The sequence below is a fragment of the Protopterus annectens genome, chromosome 12.part0 (assembly GCF_019279795.1).
Source record: "Protopterus annectens isolate FY-2018-M chromosome 12.part0, PAN1.0, whole genome shotgun sequence".
Taxonomy (NCBI): domain Eukaryota; kingdom Metazoa; phylum Chordata; order Ceratodontiformes; family Protopteridae; genus Protopterus; species Protopterus annectens.
The window spans coordinates 210,883,014-210,897,045 of record NC_056746.1 but is presented as its reverse complement, the minus strand read 5'-3'; the positions used below and the strand labels follow the sequence as shown (position 1 = coordinate 210,897,045).

The 14,032-nt window shown below is 42.8% G+C and overlaps 1 protein-coding gene across 2 annotated transcripts in view; it reads left to right on the top strand.

Annotated features, from left to right (window-relative positions):
• LOC122816454 (cytochrome P450 3A9-like) overlaps positions 1 to 14,032 on the top strand; it is a 473,820-nt gene that overhangs the window by 201,687 nt on the left and 258,101 nt on the right. The gene's annotated exons all lie outside the window — the stretch shown is intronic.

The window sequence follows — 14,032 nt, the reverse complement described above, 5'->3', positions numbered from 1 at the left end:
ACAATTTCTCCAAAGCCAACTTCATGCTTCCTAAGACAGAAGTGCAAACTTCACAACACCCATGCAGACGAACAAAAGAGGTACAACTGCTGAATCCTAGACAAATGCACTTTATAAGCACTTACACGAGTGCACGGATCATGCTATCCCTAACAGAACCAAGAGGCTATCCTCCAAAAAAAGGAAGCCAAACTGGTGGTCCCCTGCCATAAACAAACTCTACAACAGAAGAAAGAAACTGTTGCAAAAAAGAGTAAAATCCCATGATTGGAGAAACTCCCTGGTCAGCCTCAGTAAGAAGCTGAGATCCCTCATAAAATCCTCCAAAGCTAGTTGCGAAAACAAAATCACCACTGATTCTAAAGACAACCACAAAGCATTCTATAGCTATGTCAAGAATCTCAACGGCAACACTCAGATCTGCTCTGAGTTACAGCACAATGGCACTAAATATACAGAACCAACTGATATTGCCAACATCCTGGCAGATAGGTTCAGGGCTAACTTTACCCCTCTCTCAACCCCTAAAGGGCCCATCTCTATACTGGAAGAATGCAAAGTTCCTGTAATCACGGCTGCGCAGATAAAAAACACACTCTCCAAGGCCAAGAACACAGCATCCATGGGACCTGACAACATCCCAGGCTGCGTTCTACATGAACTGCAGAATGAATTGGCACCCCACCTAAGCACCATGTTCAATCATAGCCTCACCTCAGGCTTTGTGCCCACTGAATGGCACACAGCAACAGTTATCCCACTCCACAAAGGGGGAGCCACCGAGGGACCCCGGGAACTACTGCCCTATTAGCCTAACAAGCCTGGTCTGCAAAGCCATGGAATGTATCATCATGGATCTTATACACAAAGACATTGGTAATCTCCAAACTCTGAACCCCACCCAGTTCAGGTTTGTAAAAGGCAGATCATGTCTCCTAAACCTGATAGACTTCTTTGAAGCAATCAACAAAGCCGTTGACGAGGGTAAGGTGGTTCACACAGCCTATCTAGATCTCGCCAAGGCTTTTGACACCATCCCCCACTCTGGAATTATATATAAACTCACTAAACTAGGTATAAATCCCTATGTCACAAGATGGGTTGCCAACTGGCTTACTGACAGAACCTTCACTGTGAAAGTAGCAGACTCCAAATCCAACTTCAGACCATTGACAAGTGGAGTACCACAGGGTTCAATCCTGGGTCATTGCCTGTTTGCTATCTACTTTTCTGAAGTACAGGCTAACACAGAAGGTCTTTGGCTAATGAAGTTCGCAGATGCCTGCAAACTAGGAGCCATAATCGAAGCTCCTAATGATGTGGACATCCTACAAAAGGGCCTCACGGAGACAGATGCCTGGTGTCAAAGCCATGGCCTCAAGCTCAATGCCAAAAAGTGCATTGTCATCCCCTTTGGTAAAAATTCTGTACCCATGAGCTACCACATAGGTGGTAGTCTACTTAACACCAAAAGTGTAATAAGAGACCTTGGGACACAGGTGGACAGTAGTCTCTCCTTTGATAATCACATCGCCACAGTAGTCAGGAAATCCTTCTACGTGGCACACCTCACCACAAAAGGTTTCTCATCCAGGAAAAAAGAGGTCATTGTTCCCCTCTACTCATCACTCATTAGACCCATTATAGAGTACAACACCCCTTTTGGTATGTACCTCACAAGACATCTACAACAACTGGAAAGGCTGCAAAAATACCTCAAACAGATGCCCTACGCAGACTGTCTCAAAATACTCCAGCTTTACTCCGCTGCATATCGCCTACTCAGAGGTGATCTCTGCCTATCATACAAGGCTATGTCAAACCCAGAGCTGTTTGACATGCTCCACTTAAAAAAATCCCAATCCCTCCAAGCTACAAACTCTAGGGACCTAAACCTTGTCACTACAATAAACAGAACATGCTGGAGGGATAGATTCCTGTCCCAGAGACTTTCCATACTCTGGAACAAACTACCTAGCTATATCAAACAAAGCTAAGGGCCTATTTAAGCCTAGCCAGCAAGGTACCATAGTTTACACCACCCAAGAAAGTTATTTTCCTGTGCCACTGTCGAGCAGAGACACAGAAGTGATCCCCGGGATGTATTTCCTATTTCCCATCCACTCATCAAGATTTTTCTTGAAGAGTGCTAATGAAGAACTTTGCCTGACATAGATGGGTAGCTTGTTCCAGAGTATAGGAAGTCTCTGGGACAGGAATCTATCCCTCCAGCTTGTCCTGTTTATTGTGGTGACATGGTTTAGGTCCCTAGAGCATGTAGCTTGGAGGGATTGGGATTTCTTTAGGTGTAGCATGTCCAACAGCTCTGGGTTTTACATAGCTTTATATGTTAGGCAATATGCTACAGAGTAAAGCTGGTGTTTTTATGACCTACTCAAGACCCAAAGCCCTCCTTACCTTCACTAACCTCATCTAAGGACTTCACCCCTTACTGGACCCCTCTTCCGAGGACTTCTCCCCTTAATGGACCCCTCATCTGAGGACTACTCCCCTTACAGGACCATGCCTCTCCTTAGGGAGCATCATTGGTGAATGCTTGTCCATACTTCCCTGCCAGCACCTGGAGCAGCTTGTTAAACATAGGTCATGTGGTCAGTAGTTAGACCTTTATCCCTTTATGTCACAGTGCTGGCTTCAATTGCTGGTGAATTTTAGAGGCAAATGGGATAGTTACAGACACAACAAATAAAGGTGCTGCTGGAAATGGAAAAGGATAAACCTTTACTGATGGTCCACTAATGAGTCATTTAGACATTTGTATACCTACTTAACTGAATAAACTTCTTAAAACTTCAACAAGGTGTCTTTATTCCTCCCACAAGGTGGGAATCAGAAAGAGAGTCTCCTAGATTTCTTAGCTAAAGTAATCTTATCTGGTCTAATCCTTCATACTATGTTTCTTACTATATCATCTAATGAAACAAAGTTTACAGATTTTCAAAATTACATCAGCTGTCATGGAATGACAGAGCCACTACTAGTCTTGGATGGGGTATATACATATAAAGTGACCATCCTGGATGGGGTATGTACATATAAAGTGACCATCCTGGATGGGGTATGTACATATAAAGTGACCATCCTGGATGGGGTATGTACATATAAAGTGACCATCCTGGATGGGGTATGTACATATAAAGTGACCATCCTGGATGGGGTATGTACATATAAAGTGACCATCCTGGATGGGGTATGTACATATAAAGTGACCATCCTGGATGGGGTATGTACATATAAGGAGGAGTATTTGCAAATGTGGCTTAACTGGGATCCCTAAGGCCGCTGCATTTGTACTTGTCTGCAATGTGAGATTTTAACAGTTTGGGAAATTCTGCAGGGCAGCCACTATTACACGCATTTTGTGGTACAGCATTCAAGATGCTTAGAACAAATTTGCTAAATGTTTTTTTTTCTGTAACTAAGATAAATAAAGTGGAAAAGTTTGCAAATGGAAGATTTCCTGACTTCTCAAAGAGTTTGTGTCCAGAAAGAAGACATATCAGAAATGAGACATCACTTCTGAAAGACAAATTCATTTGGCCTTCTCTTCTAAGAGGTATTTTCAAATGAGGCTGTGAGGAGTTTGCAAGTTCCTTGGATGTATATTCTTCTCACCATTAACATTTTTTTACGTTCTGTAATGTATTGTGCATATTCAGTTGTTTAACCTTCACAAGTTCATGCTAATGTATCTATAACTGTATCCTAACTGCTTCAGTTTCTCAGACATGCCTAACTAACCTTTTAACAGAGTTTCTCGATGCCCTACATTGTTTCTTGGTTTGACTTCGCCAGGTTTCATGTTTGGGAGTTTTCTATGCATCTTAGAATGGCTGAAGGTGTCTTCAGACATGAAAGATCTATTTTTGAACCCTGACTATTCTCTTAGTTTCTTTCTACAGAGTTTTTCCCCATTTGCACTAAAGGTTTATTTATTGATTATTTGTTTATTTAGGGAATGAAAATGCTTAAAGTCTGAACATTTACAGTGATATAGCAGGGCAGAATATTAAAAAGTGACAATTCAGTAACAGCAAAAAATATAGGATAACTAAAAGAAAGAATAATTTTATATATAGCTATATATGTTTACTATCATAATGTGGAATGGCAGTTAATCAAACATGATTTGGTCAAATGCATTGTTTAAATATTTCATAATGCCAAACTGAAATATTTTGACCTCATTTTAAAAAAAGCAAGTCCTCATTCGCTAAGATGAAGTCGACATTATGAATGGAAATTGCAGTACTGTGAGGATCGGGAAATTTACCCTTTTCCTCACTGCAGTGCGATCTCGCAGTTGGTATATATAATTTACACGGGGTTTGGGGGGGTGCAAGGGACTTGCCCCCCTGCAAAAACATAATCCAGTGTAGATTTTTGTGTTTGTTTGTGTGTCTTTGTTTGATGTTTGAGTGTCCGGTCACTTGAACATCTAACATAAACCTTACATATGTGGGCACAGATGAAGAATAAGTGTAACTGAAGTGCAGGAGTCATTGGTTACACTTTCCCTGCCTTATGGTAATTCTGAATTGTTGTGAATGACGACAGTTGCAGTTTTCATTTTCAATAGTCCGCCTTATTGGTATTACCAAATTCAACAAATAAAGTCGATGTTATGAATAAAATATTATGATAGCAAACCATATATATATGTCTTCATTCGCTAATATGAAGTCAACGTTATGAATGGAAAGCCATTATTGAATCCCCAAATGATGTGGATATTCTACAAAAGGGCCTTACAGAAATGGATGCTTGGTGCCAGAGCCATGGGCTCAAGCTTAATGCCAAGAAATGTATAGTTATCCCCTTTGGGGAAAAAACATTAACCCATGAATTACCACATAGGTGGCAGTACACTAAACACCGAAAGTGTGATGAAAGACTTAGGGACACAGGTGGACAGTGGTCTCACCTTCGATAACCTCATCGACACAACAGTCAGGAAATCCTTCCATGTGGCACACCGCATCACTAAGGGCTTTTCATCCAGAAAAAAGAAGGTCATTGTCCCACTGTACTCATCCCTCATTAGACCCATTATAGAGTATAACACCCCATTTGGTATGTACCTCACAAGACATCTGCAACAGCTGGAAAGGCCGCAGAAATACCTCAGTAAAAGAATAACAGGCCTAAAGCAGATGCCCTATGCTGACCATCTAAAAAAATTCCACCTATACTCTGTGGCATATCGTCTACTCAGAGGCGATCCCTGCTTAACATACAAGGCCATGTCAAACCCTGAGCTGTTGGACATGCTACACTTAAAGAAATCCCAATCCCTCAGAGCCGCACGCTCCAGGGATCTAAACCTTGTCATCACAATGAACAAAACATGCTGGAGGGATAGGTTCCTGACCCAGAGACTACCCATACTCTCGAACAGACTGCCCATACATGTCAAGCAGAGCGCCTCCTTGGCCCTCTTCAAAAGGAACCTTGATGATTGTATGGGAGATAGGAAATTCACCCCAGGGATCACGTCACTCGCCCTGCTAGACAGGGGTCCAGGGAAGTAAATATTGTGGGAAGAAATATCCAGGGAATTGTTATGGCTAGGCTTGTATAGGCCCTAGGGCCAATAGCCTAGTACCAACCTATGAACCTATGAACCTATATATATATATATATATATATATATATATATATATATATATATATATACACACACATATATATAGACATACATACAGGCTCTTTTAAACTGATGTTACTTCAGTGACAATATGAAAGATACTAACCCAAATCAGGCGAGGTCACTGATACCACAAAACCAGGGCAAAGTATACAAAAACATAACCTGCCGATCTGAAAGTGTGCCTATAGAACTGTTTGCAGTGCCTCACCTGATGACTTAAAGTATCTAGCTGGGGTGCAGGGGGTTGCCAACTCTGTTAGATAAGCAGAACTCAGGTTGTGAACAGCGCAGTATGTTAGATTCAGTATTATAAATACACAACAAGCAGTAGTCAGCAGCCAGTGCAGAAATCACATGACTAGTGTAATACAGCTGGCTGTAAATCTACTTATCAGCAACCTCAAAGCAGTTCTGCACTCAGTGCAGACAAACCAGGTCAGCACCTGTTATCCCAGGACAGAAAGTGTTGCAGTAGTCTTACTGACAAATAACCAGAGCCTGAGCTACCATTGCCAAGTCCAAAGAAGGAATGAGATTCTTAATGTGGGATATATTATTATGGTAGGAGGTGGATGTGTTGATGATAGCTTAAACTTGGAGCTTGCGTTTCACCTTGTCATCAAAAAGTACACCCAGATGACAGACACGGGACACAAATTCTAATCTATTTGCTACACACATTACTAAGGAGAATGTAAAGGAAGTTGTGAGACCTGCCAGAAGATGATCATATTATGATGAGCAGGCTACATGAGCACCTATAATCTTTTCTGTCAAAACTGCTGCTGTATGTCAAATGTGGCACCTCTTCTGACAGCTATCAAAATATCTCTCAAATGCTACAATTTGAAAGCTATGCTTACCTTTGCAAAGGTCTATGAGAAGCATGTTGCATTCCTGCCATCGTATTCAGTCATCCCAGCAGCAGTCTAAATCCAAATATACCCCGTCAGTCATCACCAGTGATCAGACTCTACTGCCTAGGCTTTGCCTGTCCTGTCAGAGAGTGAAGTCCCAGCCACACCTTCAGCAATCCTAAGGGCAGTTTGTATCTTCACTCCCACATCTACTTCACCTTACAGGAGGCAAAGCTTCCTCATGGTGTACCTTGCCTGGTGTGGTAGAGAATACAGCTCCTTTAATGTTGTGCTGACAACCATATTGTGCAGTATTCCTGCCTAGCCAGTAAATCAGCTTTCACTTCCCAAGCAGCCAGCTTGTCTTGCAGTCATCTTCTCATTATGTAACATTTCATGATCCCTGCTGTCATGCAGTCATCTTCTCATTATGTAACATTTCATGATCCCTGCTGTCATGCAGTCATCTTCTCATTATGTAACATTTCATGATCCCTGCTGTGACGCAGTCATCTTCTCATTATGTAACATTTCATGATCCCTGCTGTCATGCAGTCATCTTCTCATTATGTAACATTTCATGATCCCTGCTGTCATGCAGTCATCTTCTCATTATGTAACATTTCATGATCCCTGCTGTGACGCAGTCATCTTCTCATTATGTAACATTTCATGATCCCTGCTGTGACGCAGTCATCTTCTCATTATGTAACATTTCATGATCCCTGCTGTCATGCAGTCATCTTCTCATTATGTAACATTTCATTATCCCTGCTGTAACGCAGTATTCTTCTCATTATGTAACATTTCATGATCCCTGCTGTGACGCAGTCATCTTCTCATTATGTAACATTTCATGATCCCTGCTGTCATGCAGTCATCTTCTCATTATGTAACATTTCATGATCCCTGCTGTCATGCAGTCATCTTCTCATTATGTAACATTTCATGATCCCTGCTGTGACGCAGTCATCTTCTCATTATGTAACATTTCATGATCCCTGCTGTGACGCAGTCATCTTCTCATTATGTAACATTTCATGATCCCTGCTGTGATGCAGTCTTCTGTATGTACTGCTTCAGGACAATGCCTTGGCTGTCTACAATAATTTATTCCAGCCTCGACACTGCACCAAACTTGCGTACATATGCCAGCAATAGAAGGCTGTTTGTCTCTCTTATCTACCTACGTTATGCAGCTAACAGTGTGCTGTAGAAGGCTGTTTGTCTCTCTTATCTACCTACGTTATGCAGCTAACAGTGTGCTGTAGAAGGCTGTTTGTCTCTCTTATCTACCTACGTTATGCAGCTAACAGTGTGCTGTAGAAGGCTGTTTGTCTCTCTTATCTACCTATGTTATGCAGCTAACAGTGTGCTGTAGAAGGCTGTTTGTCTCTCTTATCTAGCTATATTATGCAGCTAACAGTGTGCTGTAGAAGGCTGTTTGTCTCTCTTATCTACCTATGTTATGCAGCTAACAGTGTGCTGTAGAAGGCTGTTTGTCTCTCTTATCATCCTACGTTATGCAGCTAACAGTGTGCTTTAGAAGGCTGTTTGTCTCTCTTATCTACCTATGTTATGCAGCTAATAGTGTGCTGCTGTCCTTCCCTTCTGTTTCGTACCTTCACCCCTCCATCTGTCCAAAACTATCTTGAATCATTTCCCAGAATAGAATGATACCACAGTACAAGGACAAAATGATTGACTTCAACAATTGGCTAAGCTTCTGGTGACATTCTAAGAGAATCCAGTATCTGTCTGCCTGGGATGAAATGGTCGACAGACCACAATGCTTTGCCAGAGATAGCCTGCACTTGTCGCCCCTGGGATTCTGGATACTGGCTAAGGCTCTTGCCACCCCTATAGTGCCTTCTTTAGGCAAGGTTCAAACAGGTACATGCAAGCAAACTCTGAAGGTAATTGCTACTCAATGCTAGAAGCCTAAACCTCAAAGTGCACTCACTCGAGACACTCCTTAAAATGAAGAACATTGACATCTGTGCAGTGACAGAGACCTGGTTCAAGGCTCCAGAGAGCACCCATGCATTACCAGACTATAAGTCATACCACACCTTTCGGCCACCTAACCTGAACCAAAACACTAAAGGTGGAGGTGTGTCCATATTCATTAAGGATATCCACACCTCCAGGCTAGTTGCTCAACATAATGCTTCTGAAATTATCCAAGTGCAACTAACACTGGGCAAGACTGCAATCCAGGTTGTAGCTTGTTACAGATCCCCCACCATGCCCCAGGATTCCCACTCTTCATTTCTTAAGATACTGGGAAATATTAAGGTATAGCCCAATACCTTAATTATGGGTGATTTCAACTACCCCACCATCAACTGGGAAAACTACTTATGTACCAACTCATTCACTCAACATTTTCTGGAATTCATAAAGTCCAACGCCTTGGATCAGCCTGTCCACACCCCCACCAGTGGCAGCAATATCCTGGACCTGGTCATTACCAATATGAGTAACCAGTGTTCCACACCAGAGGTCAACTCCTCGCTGGTCAGATCCGACCACAACCTAATCACCCTAGACATCCATATCCTACCCCCACCCCCCATTGAGGAAACAACTGTCAAAAACTACTCCAAAGCCAACTTCATGCTTCTTAAGACAGAAGTGCAAATTTCATGACACCCATGCAGATGGAAAATAGAGGTATGACTGCTGAATCTTACACAAATGCACTGTATAAGCACATACACGAGTGCATGGATCATGCCATCCCCAACAGAACCAAGACGCTATACTCCAAAAAAGGAAGCCAATCTGGTGGTCCCCTGCTATAAACAAACTCTACAACAGAAGGAAGAAGCTGTTGCAAAAAAAGAGTAAAATCCCAAGATTGGAGGAACTCCCTGGTCAGCCTCAGCAAGAAGCTGAGATCCCTCATAAAATCCTCCAAAGCCAGTTATGAAAATAAAATTGCCACTGATTCCAAAGACAACCACAAAGCATTCTACAGCTATGTCAAGAATTTCAATGGCAACACTCAGATCTGCTCTAAGCTACAGCACAATGGCACGAAATATACAGGACCAACCAATATTGCCAACATCCTGGCAGATAGGTTCAGTGCTAATTTTACCCCCATCTCACCCTCCAAATGACCCATCTTAATACCGGAAGAATGCAAAGCCCCTGTAATCACAGATGAACAAGTAAAGACCGTACTCTCCAAAGCCAAGAACACAGCATCCATGGGATCAGACAACATCCCAGGTTGCATACTGAATGAACTACAGAATGAACTGGCACCCCACCTAAGTACCATGTTCAGTCATAGCCTCACCTCAGGCTATGTGCCTACTGAATGGCACACAGTGACAGTTATCCCACTCCACAAAGGGGGTGCCACCATGGACCCTGGAAACTACCGCCGCATTAGCCTGACAAGCCTAGTCTGCAAGGCCATGGAACGTATCATCTTGGAGTTTATAAACAAAGACATAGGTAACCTCCAAACCCTGGACCCCACTCAGTTTGGGTTTGTAAAAGGTAGATCATGTCTACTAAACCTGATTGACGTCTTTGAAGCAGTAACTAGAAGAGGGCAAGGTAGTGCACACAGCCTATCTTGACCTCGCCAAGGCTTTCGATACCATCCCCCACTCTGGAATTATAGCTAAACTCACTAAACTGTTCATAAATCCCTATGTCACAAGATGGGTGGCCAACTGGCTCACTGACAGAACCCACACAGTAAAAGTAGCCGACCCAAGTCCAACTTCAGACCAGTGACGAGTGAAGTACCACAGGGTTCGGTCCTGGGTCCTCTCCTGTTCGGCATCTATTTCTCTGAAGTGCAGGCCAACACAGAAGGTCTTTGGCTAACAAAGTTCACTGATGGCTGCAAACTGGGAGCCATTATAGAATCACTTAATGATGTAGACATTCTACAAAAGGGCCTCACAGAGACAGATGCTTGGTGTCAAAGTCATGGCCTCAAGCTCAATGACAAGAAGTGCATTGTCATCCCCTTTGGGAAAACTCAGTACCCATGAGCTACCACACAGGTGGTAGCTCACTAAACACTGAAAGTGTGATAAGAGACCTGGGGACACAGGTAGAAAGTAGTCTCTCCTTTGATAACCACATCATCACAGAAGTCAGGAAATCCTTCTATGTGGCACACCTCATCACAAAAGGGTTCTCCTCTAGAAAAAAGGAGGTCATTGTTCCTCTCTAGTCATCCCTCATCAGACTCATTATAGAGTACAATGCCCCATTTGGCATGTATCTCACAAGACACCTACAACAATTGGAAAGGCCACAGAAATACCTCACTAAGAGGTTTACCGGCCTCAAACAGATGCCATACGCAGACCGTCTCAAAAAACTCCAGCTCTGCTCCGTCACATATCGTCTACTTAGAGGCGATCTCTGCCTAACATACAAAGCTATGTCAAACCCAGAGCTGTTGGACATGCTCCAGTTAAAGAAATCCCAGTCTCTCTGAACCACACTCTCCGGGGACCTAAACCTTGTTACCACATTAAACAGAACATGCTGGAGGGATAGATTCCTGTCCCAGAGACTTCCCATACTCTGGAACAAACTACCTATCTATATCAAACAAAGCTCCTCATTAGCACTCTTCAAGAAAAATCTTGATGATTGGATGGGAGATAGGAAATTCACCCCAGGGATCACTTCTGTGGCATTGCTCGACAGAGACACAGGAAAATAATTTTCTTGGGTGGCGAAAGCCAGGGTACCTTTTTGGTTAGGCTTGTATAGGCCCTAGGTTCGATAACCTAGTACCTACCTATGAACCTATATACCATAGTTCCTCTGCCCACACCCACGTGGACAGGTTATTCCATGTGTTCACAATCTTGTCTGAACAGAAGTTGTTTCATAGGTCCGCACATGAAGTTAGCTTCTTCAGAGTGTAAACAATGTTTTTCCAGCGCCCAAAATTTTTTTCTTAAGCTCTACCACACCTTTTTATGGAGCTTAAACATACATATCTTGTCATTTCCTATCATTGTTTCCAGACAAAAGAATCCTAATCCTTGTATCATTTCATTATAACACAAGCCCTTCATTCTATGTCACTCATTACTTCCTGTATACTCTACTCAGTAAAGTAGCTCCTTGTCCCTACCCGGTCTGATGTGCAGAACTGAGTGCATTGCTTCAGCTGGAGCCACATATATGTAATGCCTGACCTCAGGGTGTCCAGAGACTATACTGCACAGGTTTAAGCACCAAATCCTGTTGGTTTCACTACAGATTTTTCACTCTGTATCTACTGATTCACTGCATCATTTATTTCTTTTCCCAGGTCTTTTTCCAGGCCTGTCTTTTTCTAGTTTATCCCATCAATACCCAGAATGCCCTTGCACTATCATCCATCTGAAATACCACACACATTTTGAGTTTAATCCTTACCTGCCACACTAAAGACCTCAGGTTATGTCACACAAAGTTCATAGGTTCATAGTAGGTGACAAGGCTAACATCCCTAGAGTCCTTACAATTGCCCCAATTATCGGTGTTAGGTGAGTGAAGTTCACAGAGGTAAGGGTCTATGGTAGTTAATACTAACTTCATCTGTCCAGGAGGGACATGGGTGCCACCTCAGGAGTGAATTAGTGGTCACCCATCCATTGATCTAGCTTGCCTTTGAAGAGCCTCAAGGAGAGGCTCTGTTTCACATGAATTGGAAACTTGTTCCAGAGAAGTAGCAGTCTCTGGAAGATATATCTATCTGTCCAGCATGACCTGTTCATGTCAGAGGCTAGGTTAAGATCCCTGGATTGAGTGTCCCTCGTGCAGTTTTGATTTATGAATCTGTAGCATTTCCATCAGGGCCAGGTCACAGACTGCCCTGTAAGCCAGGCACAGGTCACATCTTAGCAACCTGTAGGAGGCGGCAGAATACAGTGACAGAACTTTCAGTCTTTTCATGTAAGACTTTTTTTGTATATGCTGTAATTTCTTGGTGAGAAACCTCTGTGGTCTCTCCAGTTGTTGCAGGTGTCTGGTGAGGTAAATGCAGAAGGGAGCATTGTACTCAGTTATTGGTTTGATGAGGAGACCAGCAGTTGCCCAAAACGTAACTAGTAATCCAAAATTAGGCACCGGAGACCAGCAGTTGCCCAAAACGTAATACATTCACATATGAAAAGGAGGACGGTTGCCCTGTAAAATGAAATAAAAACCAGACAGGCAGGAGGTGAAAATGAATCTGGCTGCACTAAAGGAGGATTAGACAAAGGGACAAGGATCTGGCCAGTACATATTGAAAGACCCTCCTGGTTTTCAGCCAATTGGTGGACAGCAATGGACTGCCTGAGGTCCTAGGAACTTCAGTTCAGTTAGCCTAGCAGCTATGGCAAGGAAGAAAATAGAGAAAAACCTCAGTGAAAGACTAGCAGTTTTCCTGGATGATAACAAAGTCCAGGACAGTAATCAAAATTATCAGTATTGGTTCATTGCCCGATGCAATTATCATTCAGTGTCCAGTTTAATAACTAGTTTAGAGGAGAACTCAACACTGGAGTATGATTAGATATTATACTCCTAGAGTTCAGCAAAACAGTTGACTCAGCTCCATGCAGGGACTGTTAGGAAAAGTGCAGAGTCTGGTAGTAGGACAGAGACTTGGGCATTGGCCTGTGGTGTAGTTGGAATACAGAGGATTGTGATGAGTCATACTTTGCCAATAATAAGGGAAGTGACTACTGGAGTACCAGAAGAATCATTTCTATGTTAAATACACTTCTTATATTCTGATATGTACTAAATAAAAGAGAAAATGATTATCCTCTTTACGAATAAGAAACAGGTAAGTGTTAAAGGAGTTTTAGAAAGTCCCTAAGAAAGGAGATGTAATGGCTGTCCACCTGGACAGAAGGATAGCAGCTGAGGTTCAGCTCAGACAAAAGGATAGATTTGCACTTTGTTCCACTAATTCTGGTGTGAAATGTTAACCATGAGGAGTGCTGTTGATGGCACCACAGCATGAACAGGATATGTGGGGTGTTTATTAAACCTGGAGTGGACCACCAAGAGCAGTGTGAGTGACTAGTAGCAGAACTGAATAGAATACCAGAGTATTTTATCAAGGAGACAGAATTCGGAGTAAGCAGACAAGTAGGGCTTCCACTCTAGCAGGCACTGGTCAGGCCACACCTTAAGTACTGTGTGCAGTTTTGGAGGCTCTGTGGGGAAAGGGACATCAGTCTTCTGGAAGGACTTCATAGAGAAGCCACTAGAAGGGTGCATGTTGTGGAACTGATATAGTAAAATCAGAGAAAAGGTGGCAGTGTCTTTTCTTCAACAGAGACTAGAAAAAGCATTAGTGTTGTGATATGGGACCATGAGATTAGCTCATGGATCTTTGACAAGGTCAGTCTGAAAAGGAAGGGAAGGAGAGGTGGTGCACAGACAGCAGACTGCATGTACCAACTCTTTCCTGGATCTGTGAAAGAACATTTTCATGGAGTGGGTGATGGATCCATGGAAGCTGTCCTCT